Source organism: Pithys albifrons, chromosome 1 (assembly GCF_047495875.1).
Source record: "Pithys albifrons albifrons isolate INPA30051 chromosome 1, PitAlb_v1, whole genome shotgun sequence".
Lineage (NCBI taxonomy): Eukaryota > Metazoa > Chordata > Aves > Passeriformes > Thamnophilidae > Pithys > Pithys albifrons.
Window position 1 is genome coordinate 7,610,962 of NC_092458.1, and position 23,336 is coordinate 7,634,297.

Here is a 23,336-nt window from a genome sequence, read left to right on the forward strand (position 1 = left end):
GGACTTGGAACGAGCTCCCTATGAAAGCCTCTGCATGTTATTGGAACAAAATGGTGCAAACTGTTTGGGGTGAGGAGGTGGGAGCTGACTGGCTTTTTGCTGATGGTGATGGGAGACTTGATTTTCCCTTGAGATGGGGAATGGGTCTGAATCACCATAATAAAGTGCCTCAGGGTTATTTCACAATCTGCGGTTGCACTCTTACTGCTCATGAAAATAGACATTATTGTTGTTTCCATGTTCTTACAATTTCTCAGGAGTCTGGGAGTGCATTTGTCATCTCCCAAACTGTTTTCTTGTTTTTATTTAGTTCTGAGGGAAAAGAGGAACTAAAACCTCCTTAGGACTTCTGCAATGGCTGCTGTCACCATTTTTTGCCATTTAATCCAGGGTGTGTAAAATCCCAGCGTAGGGAGTGGAGGGACTGGGTCTGGGAGGGGGAGGAGTTATTCTCCCTGTAGCCCAGCTGAGAACTGAGGTGTTATCTGATGAAGCATCTCAGTAATTACAGAGAGGGAAAGCAAAAGTACTTTGAGTCTGCATGGAATCTCACCTTACCAGATTAATTGGAAAAAAACCCTAAACCCCAGATAACTGTAAGCAGTACTTTTGTAAGTCAAATAGACTGATGCTTTGACCAAGTGGTTACAGTGACATTTACAAGTGTATTTAAGAATAAAACAACCTGTAACCTATATAAGTTGTAAAATAGCAATATCAAGTGGTATTACATTGTGGATGAGGGCAGTCCCGTGGTGTAAAGGAGAGCACTCTGAATCCCAAGGTCCTGAGTTCCAGTCTCAGTGGGGACCATCCCCTGGCAGTTCAATGCCTCCCTGCCATCCCATCCCATCAGATCTCGGATGCACAGCAGGGTCAGCCCTGGTCAGTACCAGGTGCTGTGGCAGTCCCGAGGGCTTCCCTGTCACTGTCCAAGCTTGCTCGGCCATGGCAGATGGACCTCAGGACTGAAACGGTGGGGCCAGTTCTGTGCACGCTGTGCCTCACCTAAAAAATCCACTGCATAGGCTGGAAGGGCACGTGGGGAGAGCCCTTCCCAAATCTGTGTTCACGAAGTCTGGCCATACATACATTGTGGATGTGTAATCAAAAGAATTAAAATGTACTCTGTGCCCAAAAGGAACCTTTGTTTCTCATCCTATGTCCCGTGGAAGGGCAGATGAGGCTTTACTTTTTTTTTTTCTGAATACGTTCAGATTCACGTGGCAAAACCAAAGTTAATATGAATGAATAAGTTGCTAATGTGTGAGCTACACACACACATCACCTTTCTTAAAACTTCGTTTTTACTCTCACTTATTTGGGAAGGGATGTCTGTGTAAAAGCCAGAAGTAGTTTATTTGTCCAGAAACCAGTTTGTTAGCAGGCTCACTGGGAGGCTGCTATCTCTGTGGGATCAGTGTTGCACAAAATGAGCTCTGCCCTGCGCTCACATTCCCATTCCTGCTGCCGCAGCTCCCCAGGTGGCAGCCACAGTGCCCAGACAGCGTGGGAGACCTTCTCCGAACATCAGGGTGCGTTCTGGGGCTGATGGGACACGGGAAAACTGTGCCACTCATGGAGATTTCTGTGCTGGGCATATCAAAGTGGTTGAGGCGTGCTAGCATGTGGGGGGTGTGTGTGTGGTTTTGTTCTGCCAGATTTTGAATGAAGGTAGAACTTGTGGCCATGGTGGTGTGGAGGTTGTGACAGTGCAGGGTGTGTAGCAGGGAAAAGATAAGTTATTCAAGCTGCATAACTTTTCCTTAATTTTTTGTAGTCTAGGACAATGTAACACATTCATATCACATTAAAAAGAGGACATTTGTTTGAAAGTTTGAGGAAAATGTTGCTCTATTCCTGAATAAAAAAACTTTATAGTAATGAAACATTCCTATGGGTATCTTGCCCAGTCTTAAGAGAAGAATTTTCATAATTTTTATAAAAATTACCTATTTCTAAAAATTTTGAGTTGTCTGTTAACTAAGATTCATTACTCTGAAGAAAATTATTTGCTTGTCTTTGAGACAGGATAGAAAAATCTGTGATTCACCTTTTAGGCATACAGCATGGTATTTCTGAAAATAATTTAAAAGGAGGAGGAGGAAGAGGAGGAGGAGGAGGCCCACCTGAAGCCACCTAATGTTAACTGCAAAGGTCTCAGAAGTGATGTATCTTAGCAGGATCTGTCAAAGTTGTGATGAGTTAATAGTGAAGAACATAAGTTATGAAATGCATTTGCTGTTGATTGACCTTTTAAATTATTTGATATTTCTTCTAGTGTTATTTTTAAATGAGCCTTCCTTGAAAATAGGATGCCAGTATCTTACTTCACTTTGTTTCATTCCACCTTCACCCATTTTTAGTTTTAGCTCTCCTTCTCCCCTCCTGTTGTATTTTATGGAAACATTTGTTAGATGGCTAAATGCTGTCAGAATTGTGAAACGGGGTCAGTGAGATGTCCCTTGTTGTGGCTTGGAGGTTGTTTGGAGTAATGGGGTGGGGTGGAGAAACCTGATATAATATCCTGAAATATATCTTAAGAACAGCCTGAAAGGCTGGGCCATAACCTTGATTTCTTCTGTGCTTATTTTGGGAGTGTTCTGGAAAGTTCATATAGTTAAGCTGCAGATGACTGTCCATGTGAAGTTCCCCCTCTGCCACACTACAAGGTTTTCCTTTCTCTGTAACTAATTAACTCTGGAGCTGGTTGTATACATGGTAGTGTTTAGAGTCTGCAGAGTTAAACCCAGTGAGTAACCATGGCAGCTCACAGTGATCCGGGGTGTCTGGCAGCCTTTCACCCATTCAGCACATTTTTTAAGCTGTGGGATTGGTTCCTGAGTCTGTGTTAGCAGTTTGATTGTCTCTGCAGTTCCATTCCTAGTGCAGTAGGACAGCTTAGAGTGCATTTCCTGCTGGATTTAGAAATTTTTTCTTTGTGGAGGCTGAACCTTCATACCTAGTTACGAAGACTTTAAAACAACACTCCCAAAACTGCAGAGTGGACTAAACCTAGCCCAAAACTTGTTGAATGAGTAGTTGTGGGTTATGAATACCTTGAAGACCAACAGAGGAACCTTCAGAGTTTTGCTTCCTCCATATTACAGCCAGTACAGTGTGGACACTCCTACCTCACAGCCATGACTATGTTTGAGCCTAGAGGAACGTTCCAGTTAGTAGCTTTTGGAGAGACAAGAGCAGGGCTCATGCTTTGACTTCTGCACATATGCTTTGAGAGCTTTGGCATGATGGAACAAGAAATCAGTCTGCAGAATTTGAAAGGAAGCTTAAAAATGTGTGTCCTGGTTTACGGCTTGCATTTCATCTGTTGTGTTGCTTAAGCAGCTGGAGAAGGCAACAGCTATTAAATCTAAATGCAAAACCTTTGGTTAAAAATACGTGCTTGTTTTCCTTCCTTGTGCCAATCAAAGTTCCCTTCTGTGTGTAATAGAAGGGATTGTATCTCTTCCGTTTAGCGAAGTGATCTCAGATCTCACTTCTTTCAAGTTCATTTTGCAAAGCAAAGGGCTGCTCTGGCAAAAGGACTGAAAATACTCGGATAACAATTGCATTTTTCCGTAAAACTTACATTAGCAAGGTAATGCAAGAGGACTACAATGCCACCAACTTAGTGTTCCACAGGTAACCAGAGCCAGCACAGGCTGCTTCCTTCAAATCAGGGCACGGCAGTGGAAGTACCATCACCCTGTGTGGGGACAATAGGTTACTTCAAAATTAAGGACTTGCTGTAGCACTGGTGTGTCTTGTCCAGTGCCCTTTTTCCAGAACTCAGCAGTAATGGGTAGTTGAGGGCAACAGGCAGTAGACTCATCTGAATTAATCCATCACTGGAGTTCTTTGTTACATCTCAAAATTGGAGTGTAAAACTCGCAGCATTTTCTATATGACGCTTTATATAACCTGCCAGTTCTGGGCTTGATGCCTTGAATATTGAAGAAATACTTAGAATATCTACTACCAGTGTCCACCTTGCTCATTATTATAGCTGTATTTGCATTGTTTGAGTAGATACATGTCATTTATTTCATTTATTTGTGTGAAAATTGGCTTGTGATCTAATCTCGCTGACTCTTTGCTTGATCTCTTTTGCTCAGGAATAATTGTGAATTTTTGAGAAAAGAAAGTCCAGCATCATCTGCCTTATTTAAATTGCCTGTTTTCTTTGTTAAATTAGCTCTTCCAGCTAAGCTGTCACTTATAATTTAACTGTGACAGAGGAGATGGCTGAATAGCATTTAGTTTTCTTACCTTGAAAAACTGTAGGTTAGACCAAAACTGTAGGGTGGTTACACTCCCGTGGTGCAGGAAAAGGAGAGGGTAGCATCATACCTGCCTTTTGGTCACATCATGAGTGAATCACTGAGTTGATGTTGCCCATAAAGTTCTAAAATCTGTAATATGGATCTGTAAAATTCCAATCTGTAATTGTTTTTCTGAGCTATGAGAGAGAGCAAAACCCAAGCAAGTTACATGTGTATGAGTTTGTAGATACTATTTTAGAATTCTACTCAGAAGAGCTGCATTTCTGTTATTGAAGGGGAAAAGTGCTGTAGAAAGGAACAAATTGCATTACTGATGCATTTTAAAAAGCCATAATATGTTAGTATTAGTTTTCCCAAGGCAGATAACTATTTGTGGCTAAGTGTGCAACGTATGCTGATAGAAAAATGTACAGATTAAAATAAAAAAATGAAAGTAAGCCTATTTGGCCTGGTTGGAAGTAATCTATGCTGCTTGCTGTACTTCTTAACTCCCTGTGCCGTTGTTTTCACAAGTAAAAACTTACAGAAATTATCTGTATTTCAGATTGAGGATACTCTGTGTGTAACCCTAGGAGAGAAATGCTGTGAATTTGCTTCTCCTGCTCATTGCAGTACTGTGCTGTAATGGAGTTAAGCTTTCCAGTGTTCACCACTCAGAATCCATATGTACAAAGTTGCAGGTGGTAATTATTTTTCACAAGAAAATACAGGTATAACTTTAACTTGCTGCTGTCATGCAGTGCTGTAATGCTGTCCTTGAGGAGCAGGGAACCAGTATCTCAGGAGAGTGACTAGGCAAAGGTGAATGTGGAACAGTTTATAGTTTGTACTTAGCAAGCAATTTGTCTTTTATATGTGGTTTTTATATATGTTTACCTCTGTATATTAAGGAAAAAATAATTTGCCAGTTCCCTCCTTTCTTCCTTGAGTTCATCAAACAATTGTAAATAATAGACTGTGTTTTAGATGAGACGACCAGTGTCCATGGATTTGCATGTTCCTGCTGTTCTAGATCCAGTGCAGGGGCGGTCCCGTGGTGTAAAGGAGAGCACTCTGGACTCTGAATCCCAAGGTCCTGAGTTCCAGTCTCAGTGGGGACCAACCCCTGGCAGTAAATGCCTCCCTGCCATCCCATCCCGTCAGATCTTGGATGCTCAGCAGGGTCAGCTCCGGTCAGTACCGGGTGCTGTGACAGTCCCGAGGACTTCCCTGTCACTGTCCAAGCTCGCTCGGCCGGGGCAGATGGACCTCAGGACTTAAACGGTGGGGCCACCTAAAAATCCACTGCACCGGCTGGAAGGGCACGTGGGGAGAGCCCTTCCCAAATCTTTGTTCGCGAAGTTTGGCCATACAAAGATCCAGTGTCTGGTTTGCCAGACTTCTGGCTCTGTTAGGACATGTTTTGTATTTAGCAACATAATCTGTGGGCTGACTTGATTTTCAAGGGAGAGTGTTTCCCTTTCCACAGCCCGATCTTTGATTGGAGCTGATGCCCAACCCAATGGATGGTTAATCCCTGGTTCAAAGTGTCCAGTTAATTTCTCATTGCTTAAGTTCCCCACTTTCTTTCCTCTTCAGTCTTGGTTGTTATAGGAGCACTGAGTTTTGGTGACAAACCCTTCTCAAGTACCACATGCAATAGGTGAAATTCCCTAGCAAGACCTGTTATTGTGTACACCTATAATTGTAGCATTTGTATTTCCTTTCAACAGCACAGCCTCCTCTTGCTGCGGTGCATATTACCGACTGTAAAGGGGCTGTTATAAGGGTGTTCACAGGACTCTGCTGCAGTCTCAGGAAATTCGGAAAGGCTGTTTTGCAGCCAGTCCCAATTGCCAGCTTCTCTGGAAGCTTCATTACATGGTTATTCCACGTATGAATTTACAAAAGCATTCCTCAGCACACCAGGGAAAAAACTGAGTGGGCTTCTTTGGATAAAAGGTGAATACTACCTTGTACAAATGTTACAGCATTTAGAGTCTTTCTTCCCACTCTCAGACATTTTCAGTAGGTTTTGGCTCTAATTCAACATACGTGTTTCCTTTTAAAAACAAACAGCATTGTTTTTGTTTTCTTACCAGGTGGCCTCTATAGTTTGTGAGGGTGGAAGGCCGAGTGTGGGGTGGGAAGGCAAAATATGTTTATGTTGAAGGGTTCTTTAGCTGCACTGCATGTTGCTAAGTTTCCTTTTCTCCCCATTTCTCTTCATTCCTCCACCCTATCCCACCCCCATTTTGAGGATTCCTTTGCTTTTTTGCATCTTAACAAAAAACTTCTATACTCTGATGGCTGTCCAGTTAGCAGAGCTGATTTCACTCCCTTTAGGGCATCTGGCACTGAGAGTTGCCCAATGGACTCTTCTTCCGTCCCCAAGCAAATGGGATAGAAAGAAAGTAAAGTTTGATCATGTCCAAGCTTTGGGGCTGGTTCTAATGCCTTTGAATTTTTAATTTTCAGCTGTTTGTAGCAAAAACCTGCTTTAGAAATGATCATCAGCTTGATACAGTTGTATGGTAAATAAAACCTTCATCTTCAACCATATTTCAGCTTGAGGGTTATTGTTTTTGACAGTCTGTACAAAATGGTGTAGTAGTAAAGTGTCATGGTGATTTTACTGCTTGCCTTTCCTGAGACTCAGTGTTTCAGCAGGATACACATGCAGCATAAAAGGTTATAAAAGATAATGATTTGAGAATATTACAGTGGTAAAGGTGGCATCACTGCAACAGGCAAAAGTGCCCTGTGGCTGTGGTCAGATATAGATGCTGGGTTTGGTTTTGTTGTTTGACATCCAAATAGTGCAACTCTGAGGTCCCTTCCTCTGAATTAAAAAAAGGCAGGTCTAATATGCTTTTCTGCTATGAAAGTCTGTACACATATAAAGCAGCTTCTCAAATTTAAAGTGACGGGGCGAGAGCTACCACAAAGTTTTTCTTGTCATGTTAAACCCAGTTGAATCATTGCTCTCTGCCCCCAAAATGTGAAGAGTTCCCATGCCCTTTAGCCTGGAGCTGGCTGGAACTGCCTGGGTGGGGTTCCAGGTCATGCTCATGGTGCCAGTGTTGCTGCTTCTGTTTCAGGCTGGATCACACAAGCATGGAATGGAGTTCAACATGTTAAAACTTAAATAAACAGTAGCTTCCATGTTTTATAAAACTACAACATTTAAATGGGATGGCTTTTTTCAAGAAAAAGATGTAAAAAAACCTTCACAAGTGTCATGAAGCAGCTGGATTTCCCACCTTTGTCTTACAATCCATTGGATCAGAATTCCTACTGGTGATGATGATCATTTTCTGATGTATCCAACAGATACTTGTTCAAGCAGTGACTGGGGACCAGGCATAAGAATTGGAGTGCTCTATTTTAAATAATTACATTAAAGCATCTGCTTAATTGGAAAATATTAAATTTATGAAATAAAGCCTACAAAATGAATCAGAGTGTAAATGTCAGTTGGCTCCTGTCTTGCCTTACACATTCTTAAAAGGATTTTACATGTACTAGAGCAATTTAGATTGTTTGTTTATTTTTGGTTTGTTTTGCTTTGTTATTAAATACACTAAACAGTTCTGGGTTTCATTTATAGAAAATAATGTCCTGAGACACTATTCACTAGAGAACAGTGGAGTGTGGAAAGTAGTTTGGGATCAAAATAGTCTTCAGGGCACCTTTGCTTTGGGACATCCCATGTTGTTAAAATAAGGAAAGAAGCTTAAATATGTGATGTGAGAAGAGATTGGAAGTAAAATTTAGCTCTGTCCTCCAGAGGGTACTTTAAAAATTGCTGATGCTTAGAAATGCACTGGGAAGATTCTAATTTTCTGTGGTTTTATTCAGTTAAGCTTATTGTGTATGAGATGCATGTGTGTGTGTCAATTAAAAATGCAAGACAAACAGTTGTGATAATTCTTGCAATTTAATAAAATTTTCTCCTGTGTTTTAAAAATATGCTATAAACTTTGAAGAGCTGGTAAAAGTACTTGGCCAAAGATTCTTACTGAATTCAGGTTTAGTGATGTTTTTATAATACTTAGTTGAAGAGTGTAATTTGTGGCTAACTGCCACAAATTTTGAGTGTGTGAAAATACATATCCAAAGACAAGGACAAAGTTAGGATTCTGTGAAAGGGAAATAGTATGCTTTTCCAGGTTTTCTTGTCCATTTCAAAAATCTGGGTAAATAATTGGAAGTGCCTCTGATCTACCAGGAATCCTGAGTAAATAAATGAAAGTCTTATTTTCTGGCCTTAGAGACATCTTTGTATAGCAAATGGCTTTTTTTGAAATTTAAATTCTGAGTAGGAAGAACTTCAGAGATAAACTAAGACAAATAAGTAGGTACATAGGATTTCCCCGAGAATTGCATGTATGTACCTTGTAAATACATTTGAATAAAACAAAATTTGGAAGTGTGAGAGGGAATTTCATGTTATTGAAAACCAAAGGGTTTTATTTTTCATCGCTGTCATATTGAAGACAACGTTATGAGGTACAGGAGAAAGTGAGAACAAAAAAACTGTGCCATGGGATAAAGAGGGAGAAGCCAAAATACTTATTTTGATACCCATGTTTCAGCCTTTGTTTTCCAAATGACAAATGACTTCCCATTAAACTGTCAATGGTGTCGCTGTTAAGGGGTGCTTGGTTCTGTTTAAGGGTTTGTGTAACTGTGTAAATAAATGGAGAGCAGACCATTTATTTTAACCTGTGTGTGTATTTAATAAATATCTAAGAATGCAGGAAACATGGAATTGCCCAGTACTTGGCTAAGATAGCCCTTATTATACTCAAGCTTCCTTTTTGCTTTTTTTTCGTGACTTTTTCCAGTTATTGAATGTTTATTTGTCTGGGCTTGGCCACAGTGGATGTGAGATAAAGTTTATTTAGATGAGGAAGACATATAAAATAATAATAATAAACATTATTTTTAAGAGTTCACTGTGTTAAAATTGTTGGTTTAGGAGCTTCATGTAGCTGGTAGAATATCTGGCTTTAGCAGATTAACTAGTAATTACCAAACATGTTTGATCATACCAGTTCCTTCTCTCCCCCCTTTATCAGTGAAGGCTCTTTGCACAGCACTTCAGCTTTCAGGGCACTCATGTGACTCTTGTCACTGTTCACACCCTGTTCAGTACTCCAGAAAAAACAAAGCCCAAAGCAAACAAACTCTTTCCCTGTGCCCTGTAGTCTGTGCCAATTTAAATGTAGTGGTAGCATTGATGGGAGATAATGAAATATGTGTTGAAAATGCCTAGGTCTGAGAATACCTGTAAATACTTACAAATTCAATGAAGTAGTCACTGGCTGTGCAACACTTACATGGTGGAGGGACAAAAAATGTGTGAATGCTCTGCAGCATTCATGTCCCTCTTTCTCTAGGAGAACATCCTCAATGAGCATTGTTTCTTCTCCAATATTACAATGGGATTAAAAGGGGTAGCTTTGCCTTTTATGCTTTTCAAGGTAGGACAATGTGTGTTTATCTGTTTCCTTTTCAGAGGTATCTGCTCCCAATCCACCTCTCCCCTGAATTCTGGGCTGTGTCCATCACAAGCCTTGTCTAGAGTGGTTAATGACTTTCCAGGGTCTGTTAGTTTATTTGGGATTATAAGATAGTGTTAAGGAAGCAGAGCACACCTGTGTTTTGGGTATTTCTCTGTGTGCTGTGTGGGTTTTCCTAGATAACTTTTATATTTTTCAATATTCCCCCATGCAGGGGATCACAGAGGAAGAGGAACGGTGCATGCACATGTGAGAACAACTGGCAGGTTTCTGGTCTTGTTTTTCTCGAGGATTGGCCCTAAAAATTTGACTTCATGATGAGGCCTGTTAAAATCAGTAGGACTACCTGTTTGTGAAGTGTATTCCTTGGCCTGAAGTAAATGTGTTGAGAAGGGCACCCAACGAAAACAGGAACCAAGTGGTTTATGCTCTGCGCTGTCAAACTTCATATTGTAAAGGTGGAAAAACTCTACACCTGAACTGGAAGCATTTGGTGGTGAAGGAGTTTAAATACATCTGGGATATCCTGTAATTTCTAGAAGCTGTCAGAGTATCTGGGAGAAGTGTTGGTTTTTTGCCTTACCAGTAAAAAATACAGTCCAGGGACAGAATGGAGAGACGGTGCTCCTCTGAATTACCTGGCAGACTACTCTGCTTTCTCTGCAACTTCTTGAGTTCAATTTTTTTCACAAATAGAAGGATGCTCCCTTCTACTACATGAGATTTCTGCCTTCTTTTTTCAAGTGATGCTTGTTTTTAAATTAATTATCCAGTGAATGGCTTAATTGTCTCTGTTTTGCATTGTGCATACACATATTTATCTTTTAGAGCAGAGAGTTACTTTCTAGGGGTACAAAAGCTAGGTCATATATTGTTATTTTTCCTTTCTTTCTGTGAGGTGTGTAAGTCAGTATTTGGAATTTCAAGGCCCAGATCTGCATAGTTGGAGACATAGCAGTTTCATAGTTAAGTTTTCAACAAGTCTACTTGAAATATAGGTGAGTCCTCTTCAACACTGAGGAGTAACATTGTGTCTTTCCTCAGCCTACAGCACTGTCAAACCAGGAGTGTATTAAATGTTCTCAAATGAATTGTTCCTTTCTTGGTAAATTTTAAACAAATAAGGCTTAGATAGAAAAATAGGACTTCCTCCTGCATATAGCATATGCAACTTTTCCCACTTGATTCTTGTTTAAATGTAAAAATGAAAACTTATTTAAAAAGTTTTTAAATTAAAAAGTTCTAAATGCAATTTCCACAAGGTTTTGTAGCTGCTGAAATCTTGTTTCTGCTCTCTGAGTCAGTCTGCATCATGCTGAGCAGATTCAGAGGAGTCAGTCCTGGAGTTCCAATGTATCTTCATTTATGGTCAGACTGCACCGTTTCTTCATCCTTGATGACTCCTGTGCACTTGCTCTCTGCTTGCTTGCTTGCTTGCTTTAACTCTTCAAACTTTCTTCCACCTCAGCAGAATTGCATGATTAGTACTTTTCTTTTGCCTCTATCTTATTTAGAATAACAGTGGACTGGTATAGCCCACTGGTACCACATGGTGTGTCAGGAGAAACCATAAAATGACTCCTTGGAAGGAGACTTACCCAAACAAAGATCATACCTTCCCATACAGCTCATCTGTGAACAGGAATCCTGCTGTGTGTGCTAAGCAGATACACATCATTTTTTCTCATGTGGACTTGACCATAATATATCCTCTACTGTTTTTGTTTTCTTCTTTTAATACCAGCCATTAAGTCTGTGTGGCTCTGATATCCATGAAGGTTTGTTTAAAGTTTCATGCAGTCTGAATAAACAGTAGGTTGAGAAACTGCAGAGGTAGTTTCAGTATGATGCATTACTTCAAAGGTAACATGCCAATCTCTTTTGCAAACATTGAGTAATTAGGAGATTGAGTAATTTGAGGTGAGGATTGTGGTCACCAAATCTCCCATCTGTGATGCTGAGCTGCACCTCTCCTACAAATACCAGTGGCGTATCAAACCCTCTCAGGCGGTTGTAGCACTCATGGAACATTTTTTAGTCTTGAGAAACACTCTTTGCTGTTCTGGATCAGTGCTGAGCATGGTTCTTTCTTCTGTTTGCATTCTTTGTACCTCCTTTCTCTTGGATAAGACCAAAATATAGAAGGTTGTTTTGCTAGAATAGATTGATCTAAAATCTCCTTTTACCTCTTTGTTCTCCTTTCATGGCTGTGAAAGACCAGACAGGACATAGGAAGAGCCCAGAAAGTTCCATTGTGAAAACCTTTGTACAGAAACTTCCACTCCACTAAGAAAAAGCAGTTTCAAGTGTAGAGGACAGCTGCTGCATTTCTGTGTCAGCCAGGGAATTTCTGAGACCCATTGTTTTAAGGTTTTTCCTTAAACAATTTTCCCAGCTATTAAGACTTTATGAATAGGGCTATCTTTCCTAAATATCAACTCTTCAGAATTAAGTCTAATACCTCCAAAGAAACATGTGACCTACATTTTATAAAAGGATTTCCACAGTCCCAGGATATCTCTTAATGGGGATTATTAAAATTGTTTTTCCAAATCTTTTTGGTTTCATACCTTTTCCTCCCCTAAAAATTATCTCTGGATATGAGCGTATCAACAGCATGCTGGAACTCAGAAAGCTGTGCCAGACAAAAAGGAATCCACAAGGTGTACATCCCCCTTCCAAACTCACATGAATTAACCTGTATCTGCCGTAACGTTTGCAGGAAAAAAAGGTCTAATTAAGGTGGAAAATAATTAATTAACAGAATTTGCTTGACAGCTGCAAGGGTTGTAAGATTTGAGGAACGTGGTTGTCAGAAGTTCTGAGGGACTGCTTCTGCCATCAGTTCCCTCTTGATGTTTTTGGTGCCTACTACCAGGAAAAACTGGAATAATGATACATTTTCTTGGGAAGCCGGGGCAGGTGGATACCAGCAATAATATCTATAAGGAGACCTCTAACCCTAAACTGTCAGACTGCAGAAGGAAGAGTGTTAAATTCTAATCTCTGATTTACAAGTCTGGCAGCGCATACTGTTCACATGGGGTGTGATTTGAATAATGATGTGCCCATTCCTGATCTCATTAACCCTGATTTAATCCAGGATCTTATTTGATTAATTCCCACAAGCTTTCATACAACTGGTTACACAAACAAGCAAAGCCCTAAAAATCCTGTAACACTGACTATCTTTCCAGCTAAATATTTTCATGTCCCCTTTTTTTTTGTCTTGAAAAAAGTCTCAGCTTGTCTAAGGGTCCTCTCTTAAAATACTGATATATCTTCAAGGATCTCAGTTTTAATTTTCCATGCAGTAGAATCTCCCAACCCTTGCCCTCCTTGTGTAGGTTCAGTGGACTTGTCTGCATAACCTTTGTAGCTGGTGCTGCAGAGGGCTCAGTAGTTGTGTTGGCTTAATGGGGTATTTGAAGATGGGTCTATCAAAGAACAATAAGAATGCCTGTAATTTGCCCTAACCTTTTTATGGCACAGTTCTTCATTCTGTAATGCAGAATCGTGTGATTAAAGACTTCTATAGGAATTTGCATTATTTTTCATGATTTGTTAATTGGACAGAAAAATGACTGTTTGGACCATCACCAGGGTTTTTTTAAGTGTGGTTGAAATGAAAATTTTGAAAATCTATGGCATTGTATTTTGTATGTTTTGTGTAGCACAGTGACTTCCTTTCAGTTTGTGGGTTTATTTTTTTTTTTGGTTTTTTAGTGTACAGCATCACGTAGAAAAGATAAATCCTTTCATTAAAAAATCCTTCTCTATGACTTTAAACAGAGAATGCAAGACACTGGATGAGTCAGTTAATGTTCTCATTAGAAAATCCTGCTGTTAAGGATCATCTGGTTTGTGATAGGATTCTGCCTAAAGGATTTGTTACTGTGTCTCTCTCTAAACCTGTCTGTGTCATAGAGATAGCTTATCTGCTTATCTAACACATTACAATCTGTAATACTGTCTCCCATCACCTTTTTTTTCTTGAGAATCTATGTTGTCTCTTTTTACCCTGTATTAGTTATCTCTTCAAATTGTGTGGTTATGAGAAGGAACATAAATACAACCCTGGAAATTAATGGATTCAAGTAGTTTCTTGTGTATATTATCAACTTAGCTTTATGTGGTAATATGCACAGGGCTTTTCATACTGACAGCAGAAATATTTTTACTACATAAAATATCCATTTATCACCCTCCAAAGCTGTACTTGTTACAGCAGGCTTTTTTACTATGGCCAGGTGCCAGCGGGGGAAACTATTAGCATGCTAAAATTCTGGCATATCCCACTCTCTGCTCAAAGACGTGAGGAATGACATTGAGCTTTCAAGCAAAATAACAATGCTTCTAATAGCTGGGTTAAAATGGAAGCTTTGTGAGATGAAATTTAATTCTATTTGATGCTGCATTAATAATTCCACTCTGCTGGAGCTGGACTGAGGGGAAGCTGGCTGAGAAGCACCTTTTGTGCCTTCTCACAGTGTCTTGCCACAGCATTCATGGATGCGGGAGGAGCACACACGTGTTTTTAAGCACCTGTGCAGATCACAGAATCACAGAATCACAGACTGTTCTGAGTTGGAAGGAACCCACAAGAATCATCAAGTCCAACTCCTAAGTCAGTGGCCCATACATGGGATTGAACCCATGACCTTGGTGGTATTACAACCAAGTTTTAACCAACTGAGCTAATCGTGTTTGTGTGTGTGTACATGTGTTGAGACCACTGGGCAGCAGAAACACATACAGACTGTGCTGGGGCCAAACACAGGTGAAAGGCAGAAGGCTCAGCTTATGAAAGGCTGGCTGGCCCTCCATTGTCATAAAGGTTATGGAGGTGGCAGAGGAGGAGGATGAGGCGACCAGTTAGAGGCAGGTTGTCCAGTATCTTCCCCATGGCAATCCCTGCTGCAGCAGTGCCTTTTGCCCTTTACCCCACTACTCACATTTGTTGCTAAATATGTACAGCAAACCAAATTCTCAGCCCCAGATTAAAGCTGGGGAGGAGAGTGCACTGCAGGGGTTCATGGGCAGGTGTGAGTAGACAACTCGATGGCAGTGTGAAATCAAGATGTTGCTTCCAGTTCATCTGCAGGGTGTGAGAGCTGCTGCAGTAGTACGGTGTGGTTCTCTGCGAGATTTCAGAAGTGCAAAGTCCATGTCAGCTCTGCAACATGTTCACTCTAAATCTTGGAGTCTTTGGGTCATCATCTCTCAAGTGCCTCAGACATGGGTGGTGAGACTGTGTCCCTCTGTTCTGGGGACAAGAGTTTGGTGTTCCTCATCTCTTCAATAAGTAACAAACTTCTACTTTTGTACTTCTCACCTACCTTAGGGAACCTGCATATAAAGATCCACAAATGTACTTGCTGTTTTTCAAAGTCTTCCTTGTCACAGTGCTTACAAAATGCTAAAGTGCTTATGCACCTGGCCTGTGCCAATCACTTCTGCTTCTTCCTGCTTCCTGCCATCTGCTGTGTCTGTTAATCTGTTATGCTTTTGCTTACACCTAGATTGTGAGATCTCAGAGAGAGATACTGTTGTTTTTTAGAGTGGGGTCAGGATGAATCGAGTGGCTTGGAATGGCATCCAGGGCGCAGCACTGCATCTCTTTCCTATTTGCCTTTTTTTATTGCTCTAATTATAATTTTCAGCCTTGGCCAGTTAAGTCCATTAAGTTGAAATAAGTTGCTTTTTCTGTTGGTAGTGAAGGTAATCACTGCTGTAGCCAAACACATCCCCAAAACCCAAACCACAATGAGCAGAGGGTGTATTCTTTTTCTTCCTGACCTTCTCTGAGACAAGTGGTGTTATGTGATTTTTTTTCACATTTTTTAAAATGTGCTTTCCACTTTTCTTACTGTTGTATTCCTTGCTACTTCTCGTAGCCTCCATCTCCTTAAACATAAACACGTACACATTTCTTTTAATATTTTCTTTTTTGGTAATATAAAAAACTTCCAACAAACAAAGTGGTATAGGTGAATATGAGCTGTCTCCTTCTGAACTGAAGAACAGAGTCTTGAGACTAAGGGCCTGGAACAAGAAAATTTTCTTTACGTGAAGGGACACAGAAACACACACTTATGTTCACAGAAAAGCAGAGCTGAAAGATTGCATAAGACTCAACAAATCTGAGAGTTTTGTTAAATTTATTATAAGGCATACACTGATCTCTCTAGAAGTACAAGGCTTTCTGCGTGTGTAAGAGTGTATATCCTATCCAGGAGGCCTTTTATTAACAGATACATGTACAAAAGATGTACCAAAGCTGTATCAAAACAGGAAGAATGTGGAGATTCTTTAAAAGAGGGAATTTGCTGTGGCATGCTGGGCATTGGTGTGTAGGAGAGGAACAGAGGCATTCAGGTGTGGCACAGTGCAGCCTCCTTAGAGCTGTGGGAGCTTGAGCTGTGGTCCAGAGGGCACTGTAAGCCTGGGCATCTTGGGCTGGAATAAACAGGGAAGGGTCAGACATGGATATCACAGAGAATTTACCAGCAGTTTAAGCAGGAGCAGGTTGGACTGTGCCTTCAGTAGCACAATATTTTTGTGCTTAATGTAGGATACACTGGATGTAGGAGTTAACAGCGTTTTTCATAACAACTGTTAGTTTGTAATTTCACAGTAAATTTGTTTGTTGTGAGTCTTTTGCACTAAATCTGAACTATTAATTTTTTATATGGATGTTTTCACCTGCCCCACTATTGTCCCAAATGTATGAGTATCACCTTTGTATTAAGTCAAGTTTATAAATAAAATTAGTAATAAACTGAATATTTAAATGCTCTAAGAACAGTGCACATGACAGATGGGCTGCTGAAGTCTTCACTCCTGTCTGTGTAATGAATTTATGATTGTGCAGGCTGGGCTCTGGGTGTGCGGTGAATAGCAGAGCAGTGTTCTGACAGGAAGCATTGGAGTGTTCATGAGGCCCTTCCACTGAGCAGCCAGGGCAGCACTGTGGGCTCACCTGGGCAGCCAGGACAGCACTGTGGACTCACCTGAGCAGCCAGGACAGCACTGAGGGCTCAGCTGAGCAGCCAGGGCAGCACTGTGGGCTCACCTGAGCAGCCAGGACAGCACTGAGGGCTCAGCTGGGCAGCCAGGACAGCACTGTGGGCTCAGCTGAGCAGCCAGGACAGCACTGTGGGCTCACCTGAGCAGCCAGGACAGCACTGAGGGCTCACCTGAGCAGCCAGGACAACACTGAGGGCTCAGCTGAGCAGCCAGGACAGCACTGTGGGCTCACCTGAGCAGCCAGGGCAGCACTGTGGGCTCACCTGAGCAGCCAGGACAGCACTGAGGGCTCAGCTGAGCAGCCAGGACAGCACTGTGGGCTCAGCTGAGCAGCCAGGACAGCACTGAGGGCTCAACTGGGCAGCCAGGGCAGCACTGTGGGCTCACCTGAGCAGCCAGGACAGCACTGAGGGCTCAGCTGGGCAGCCAGGACAGCACTGTGGGCTCACCTGAGCAGCCATGTCAAGTGCTTTGATCTGTCCATGGATGGCATTCAAGGCTTTGGTTGTGCTGGGAGAGAGCAAACCTGTGCATCTTTTGTTATGTAACACCACAAGAAGAAAGGTGGGTAATGTGTTAGAGTCCTTATCTTTGAGGTGCCTCATTCTGCCTTAACTGCTGGTGTTACTGCTGGAATACACTGTTTAGAATGCAGAACTTGGTGAAAAATGCTTTTCATGATCAAGCTTTAAATCAGACAGAAGTCATAGGAGCCACAGAAATAGACTTGATTTTGAAGGCTAGATACAGAATCCAGAGAACTCTTTGAGAGAGGTTTATGGGGCTGTGGTTTAGAAATAGCCCCAGAACCAGGCAAAACTAGCACAAACCAGGAGGCTCATGAACTGTAACCCTGTCTCTTTTTCTTTTTTTTTATAATGTCACATGCCTGGCAGACAGCTGGGTACATGTTTCCTATGAACTTGGGATACAGTGATAGTGAAAAAGGAGAGAGGATGTGGAATCTTGCAGCTGTGAAACAAGAGCACAGCTTTAGCCATGAGCTCAGATGATGTGTGCAGGAGCTGTGTGGGATCTGTGCAGCTGTTGGAAGCTGGGGGTCACTGCTGGGGGAGCACAATTTCCAAGATGTCCTTCCCACTCTGCTTGCTGACACAGCCACTGGCAGGTGTCTCCTGTCATGACCAGCTCATTGAGAGATCACAGTCTTGATCGTGGTGCTTGAAGGTATCACGTTCTGCCTCTGTGTCCTGGACCTGGTCTTGCCCTAGAAAGGAGTAGCCAAAGACTAGTGATGCAGAAGCCAGGAAGATAAAAGCTAGTTTCTTAATTATCCCTGAAATGCTGTCATTTTGCTTTTTACAGAATGTAAAGCTCATGCTATGAAAATATACTGGATTTTAGTGCTGCCACCATCTTTCTGGTTGGAAATAATTTTCATATTGATGGTAGCTCAGTTGATGGGAAGGTTTGTTTCAACCTCGCTGCAGGATACGTTGTTTATTCATATTAGAACAACAAGATTCTTGACAACACTGGAGTTGCATTTGTAACTAAGCACATTTATAATTATTCAATAACTCTTAACTAGTTTCAGGGAAAATTACTTGGGAGGACTAAATCTTGCAGTGATGTACTCTGCAGGAGAGTTTGAGATGTCAATATAAGTGGATAATTGAATTCATTTATTGTTTGAAGTTACACATCTTGATTGCAGGAAATCATGGGGCAGATGTCTCTTGAAATGTAAAGTATATTTTTGAGAAAAGAGATTGAAGGAAAAGCATTCTTTATCTCAGAGGGGTCAAGAACTGTTTTTCCCTTTGCAAGGAAGCCACAGATAAATCACCCTACAGTCTGATTTTTCTCGTAACTTGTCATGGTTCCCAGCAGCTTTGAGGAATGAAGTGTTGGCCTTAGAATTTTGTACCTGCAGAAGCACAAAATAGCATTTTGTTTCATTTACAGTTGTGGAAAAGGTTGCAGCAATTTCCTCAAATGTTTTCAGTTGAGTTTCCTGTAAAGGTCAGAACTGCTAGAGTTAAAAAAAAAAAGAAACTTTGGTGTAGTGAAAATGGCAGAAGTTCTTGTACTTTCCTAACTGTAACTTTTGTGGCTGACCTAATTCAAGCATTAGTTATAACTTCATGGAAACTTTTAGATAAATGAGCAGGAACTTCAGCATGTAGTCACACAAATAGAATAGACTTTTTCCTTGAAAGGTAATAAATGATGAAATTCTGAAAACAAAGCTCAGTCTTGCAAACAACAGTGGAGAAATGACATATTTTCTCTTTGAAAGCTGTTAACTGCTCTTTTTTCTCTTTCCAGCTTGACAAGGAATGTGTCATGTCAATGAGTAACAGGTTTTGAGGTACAAAAATAAGGTGCTTAGTTTCTAGATCTTACAGGCTGAAATAGCCATTTAATAGGCTACAGGTACACTTGCATATGTTGAGTTTTCTTGTGTGATGGACTTCCATCAAACTGCATAATTTGTTGTTATTTAACATTTTGTCACATTGTAAAGTTCAGAGGCTTACAGAAAACGCCTTAAAAATTTCCTGTGGCTTATATTGATGGAGGACTGGATTAGAAAAGATCCAAATAAAAACAGCTCAAGGATTGTCTAGGATTTTGTGTTTCTTTGGAGAAACTATATTTTGAAGTTTGCTAGAAGAAAATAATCTTTTCGCAGTGACTTGGCCGTTGGTATCTATGGAGTGTGGTTGAATCTTAGTTACAAGAAAACATACTTTTTTAGGTATTAAAGGGATGTACAAGTTTTAAGCCTTCAGAGTACTCTATGCCCCCATAATATCTTCAAAACTGTAATATTTCATGAAATCAAGCTTAGTTTATTTTCACTTTTTTCCATTATTTCTCAGATTGAGGATGCCTTTCCTGAGTCAGGACTGCTTATTGTATTGGAATCACACTGAAATCCACATACACAGGAGGTGGAAGCTGCCTTAAAATTTCTGGTGTCAACAGGGACTGGTTTAGATTTAGTGGTTAAAATGTGAGGTTATTTACTTACGGCTGGGATTCCCTTCAGGGGTTCCTGAGGCATAGCCTCTTGAAAATAATCTGCTAAATAACCTGCAGTTATCTTTGGGTGGGCTGGGAAAAAGATGCAACATTTTGATCTTTGAAATTTATACTGGGCATTGTCCCCAAGTCAAGTATCAAACAGTACCAAAGCTGAGGTTTAGAGATATTTTTGCAGGTGTTAGCACTGTGAAACCTCTTTGCAGGTAGGTGTGTGAGTGGGACAGCTGCTTGTTCTGCAGAAACATCTCAGTGCTGGGGGGAGGGGGAGGTAAAAAGCCAAGTGCTGCATTCAGGATTGCTGAGCTCCTTCTCCTGAGGCTCTGTGTGGGGCTGTCTATAGACATTTGTCTTGTGAACTTGGTTCTGTGAAGGGCTCTAGAGGTGGCTGAGTCTGATCTGATAGTGTCACCACAGGAATTCTTAGTGAAGGTGCCCAGTGTGTCCTTCTGAGGACACTCAGCACAGCTCAGGTGTCCTGCAGTACCAGTCCTTGTGCTCCTCCAGGGCAGATTGGCCACAGTGAGTGGTGGTTGTATCTGATTAGGGTGTGGATATATTTGCTGTAGTCAAAATACCACCAGAAACCAGTGCAAAAATCCTGGTCAGGAGGTGCTCTGGTCTTTGCTGGGCAGACAGCTTATTATAGATTGATTAGTTTCTGCTCACTCTCCTTTGGTGTTTAAATTCAGCTGTTCTTGAGCTACTTACGGCAGATCGAGGACTTCCATCCTAACTGAAAGTTTGCTTTCTACTTATTTGTGTACATGGAATTTCTTCTTTAAAAGAAATAATATCTGGAAACTCCAACTTGAAATCAGAACCAGCAACAGATTTTGTCATACACTGGAGAAAGTTCCCACAAGCCTCCTTTGATATATGTGGGTTTGCAAGATCATTTGCCTGCTCTTTCCTTGTGTGGTGGGCCCTGAGGCTTTGTAGATCTGGAACTAGTGGGTTATGGAGTGAGACTTCCATAACCATGACTGATGCAGAACCAAGCTTTAGGGCCATTACAGTTGCATAATTTACCAAACATGCAAGGTAGTCACAGTCAGTGTAATTTTTTGCAGTGAAGTGAGCTGACTTGGTATATCTATTTGGCCAGAGTAGTTCGTGTTTATTTTCACTTCTGTTTTTTACAGCAAGTAAGACTGGGGATAGATACAAAGAGCTATGTCAATATTTCTGAGTTTAACAGCACTGGGGTCCCTTTCTTTGTCCTGGGGATAAGGGTGCCTGGCTCACAACTGAAGAGAAGTCCCAAAATCCTAAATTCCCCAAGAGTGAGCAGGATAGAAGAGAAGACAGCAATAAGGCAGGAGCAATACACCAGAGGGAGGAGACACACAGTGAGAGCAACACACCAGTGCTTGCTGCAGACTGCAGCGGTGAAGCTGCTGCAGGCAGGGCATTTGTTTGGGTTTGTTAAGTCTTGTGCTGTGGACTAAGACGGGATTGAAAAGGTGTGCAAGGGTCTTAAAGCTGACATAACTTACTGCAGAGTGTGTGCTAAGGTATGGACTTCCCTAGGATGTTGCTAGGCATGAGTAAGTTTCTGATAAGATTTTAGGTTTAGTAGGACTGGATTGACTTTAGCTTGCTTTCTGTTTCACTATTTGGTCACTTCTCCTTTCGATTCCCTTCTGGATCTGTCATTTCACGCTGCTGGGGCTGATCACGTCATGGTACTCTGGGCAGTAGCTGTGAAAAACTACTGCTCTTCTCATGATCATCAGAAGAGACAGCAATGAAAAGTAGCTCAAACAAGTACTAGAAAGGCAGAAACCCCCCCAGTTCTTATATGATTTTGGTGACTGTAAGGTGACATATCTGCTGTATGAATTTTGGGTTAGTGGGCACTCAGCTTGAATGACTTTCTTCTTTCCATGAATAGTGGAAGAGAAAGGAAGTGTGAGAGTTCCCACTCTACAAATAAATGCCAGTGTTTGGGAGTTGCCTTGTATTCTTGTTGCTTTTTTCAGGAGCCAGACAAGGCTTCCTCAAGAAGCTGTCAGCAGCAGCAAAGGCACCACTGTCATTCATCTTGAGACTAAAGGGCACAGCACTGTTTTCTGCTACAGCAGACAATTTTTTCTGTCAGTTCTGAAGTTGCAAAAGGATTTTTAAAATGAAAAAACGTGTACTGTTGTCTCAGAATTTGTGAGTTGAGGATTTAATTACATTCTGACAAAAAGAATGAAAAATAACACAGTAGTGACACACAGGAAGCAGGTTCTGGCAACATGGGGTCTTCCGTAGGATGTTTTCTTGTGGTCTTGTTCACATGAGAGTGCTGTTTGACTCACAGATTCTGTTTAAACTGTAGATAATATTTTAATACATGGTGAGTTTGTAACCTAGTTGCAAAATAAATGTAAAGCTTCAATTTGACAAGCTTTGGGTGATCTCATTTATTACACATTTTATTTTTTAAGGCTATGAAAAAAGCTTGTGGAATAATGTACGTGTTAAGTCTAGTACTTTTTTTTAAGAAAGGGATTATTCTCAATGCACACAGTGTTCTTAAATTCTCATGTGGTTCTGTTTTCTACAAGAACTATGTGCAATATTTCTTTTAACAACAGCAGCATCTGTCACACAGATATCACACAACTTTCATGCATATATTCACATTTGTTATTTCAGTTATTATTGTTGTGCTGAGTTGGATTTTAGATACTATTTTACCTTTGTGAAGGCACTAGATAAAAGTTTTATTGTACCCTCAATGGGCATCAGTTTATAAATTTTTTATCTCTCCTAATGGAATACTGATACACAGAAAATGCTTTGTGCAGATACAGAAGACTGTATGAATGTTGTGAGGCTGATAGTTCAACTTTGAAATACCAGTTGGACTGGGGAAATAAAACATTAAAAAAACAATTATGAAATGCAAGTTTAAGATGCATCTTACAGAGAATAACTTGGAAATTCTTCCTTTGCCGGTTGCTGTTCACGGTTGGCATCTTCAGAAACTTCAAATAGAAATGTGCTTTCTATGGTTTCGTGCTCATGTCTGATATGCTGAAAACCTAAATAAGATCTACAGTATTTCCTGCACATGGTGCAGTGCTGTGGGAAGGTGGAGGTGGGTAATGCACTGGGATGTAGAAGAGGGAAGTGAGCATAAGAGAGTTGAGAGGGAGGAGAAGATGTAGAGGTTTTGTATGGGAATCAGTTTGTCCTAAGCCATCACCTGTCCTTGATGCCTGCTCAATATAGGTGATCTCATCAGATTTGCAGATGAGCAATTGCCATGCTTGAAGGCAGGGCTGCTGCTCAGAGGGCCCCAGACAGGCACAATATGAAATCCAGCAAGGGCAAATACCAGTTCTTCCCTGGGAAAGAGGAGTTGCTATCAGATATGCAGAGTGGGACCTGATAGGTTTGGGAACAACTCTGTTGGAAAGGACCCGTGGGTCCTGGTGGGCAGCAAGCCTGTGAACAGCATCCTGGGCTGCATTAATAGCCTGCAGATGGAGGGAAGTGGTAATCC

General features: G+C 41.1%; 1 protein-coding gene across 8 annotated transcripts in view; it reads left to right on the forward strand.

Moving 5' to 3' along the window:
• Positions 1-23,336, forward strand: part of SH3KBP1 (SH3 domain containing kinase binding protein 1) — a 227,750-nt gene that overhangs the window by 56,755 nt on the left and 147,659 nt on the right. Inside the window, exon 1 of one of the 8 annotated variants that reach the window (XM_071554444.1) lies at positions 1,467-1,535. The exons of the other annotated variants lie outside the window; for them this stretch is intronic. The gene's annotated coding sequence lies outside the window, so the exon portion shown is untranslated. Of the gene's footprint in view, positions 1-1,466; positions 1,536-23,336 lie in introns of those variants that run through there. 8 annotated transcript variants of the gene reach the window in all.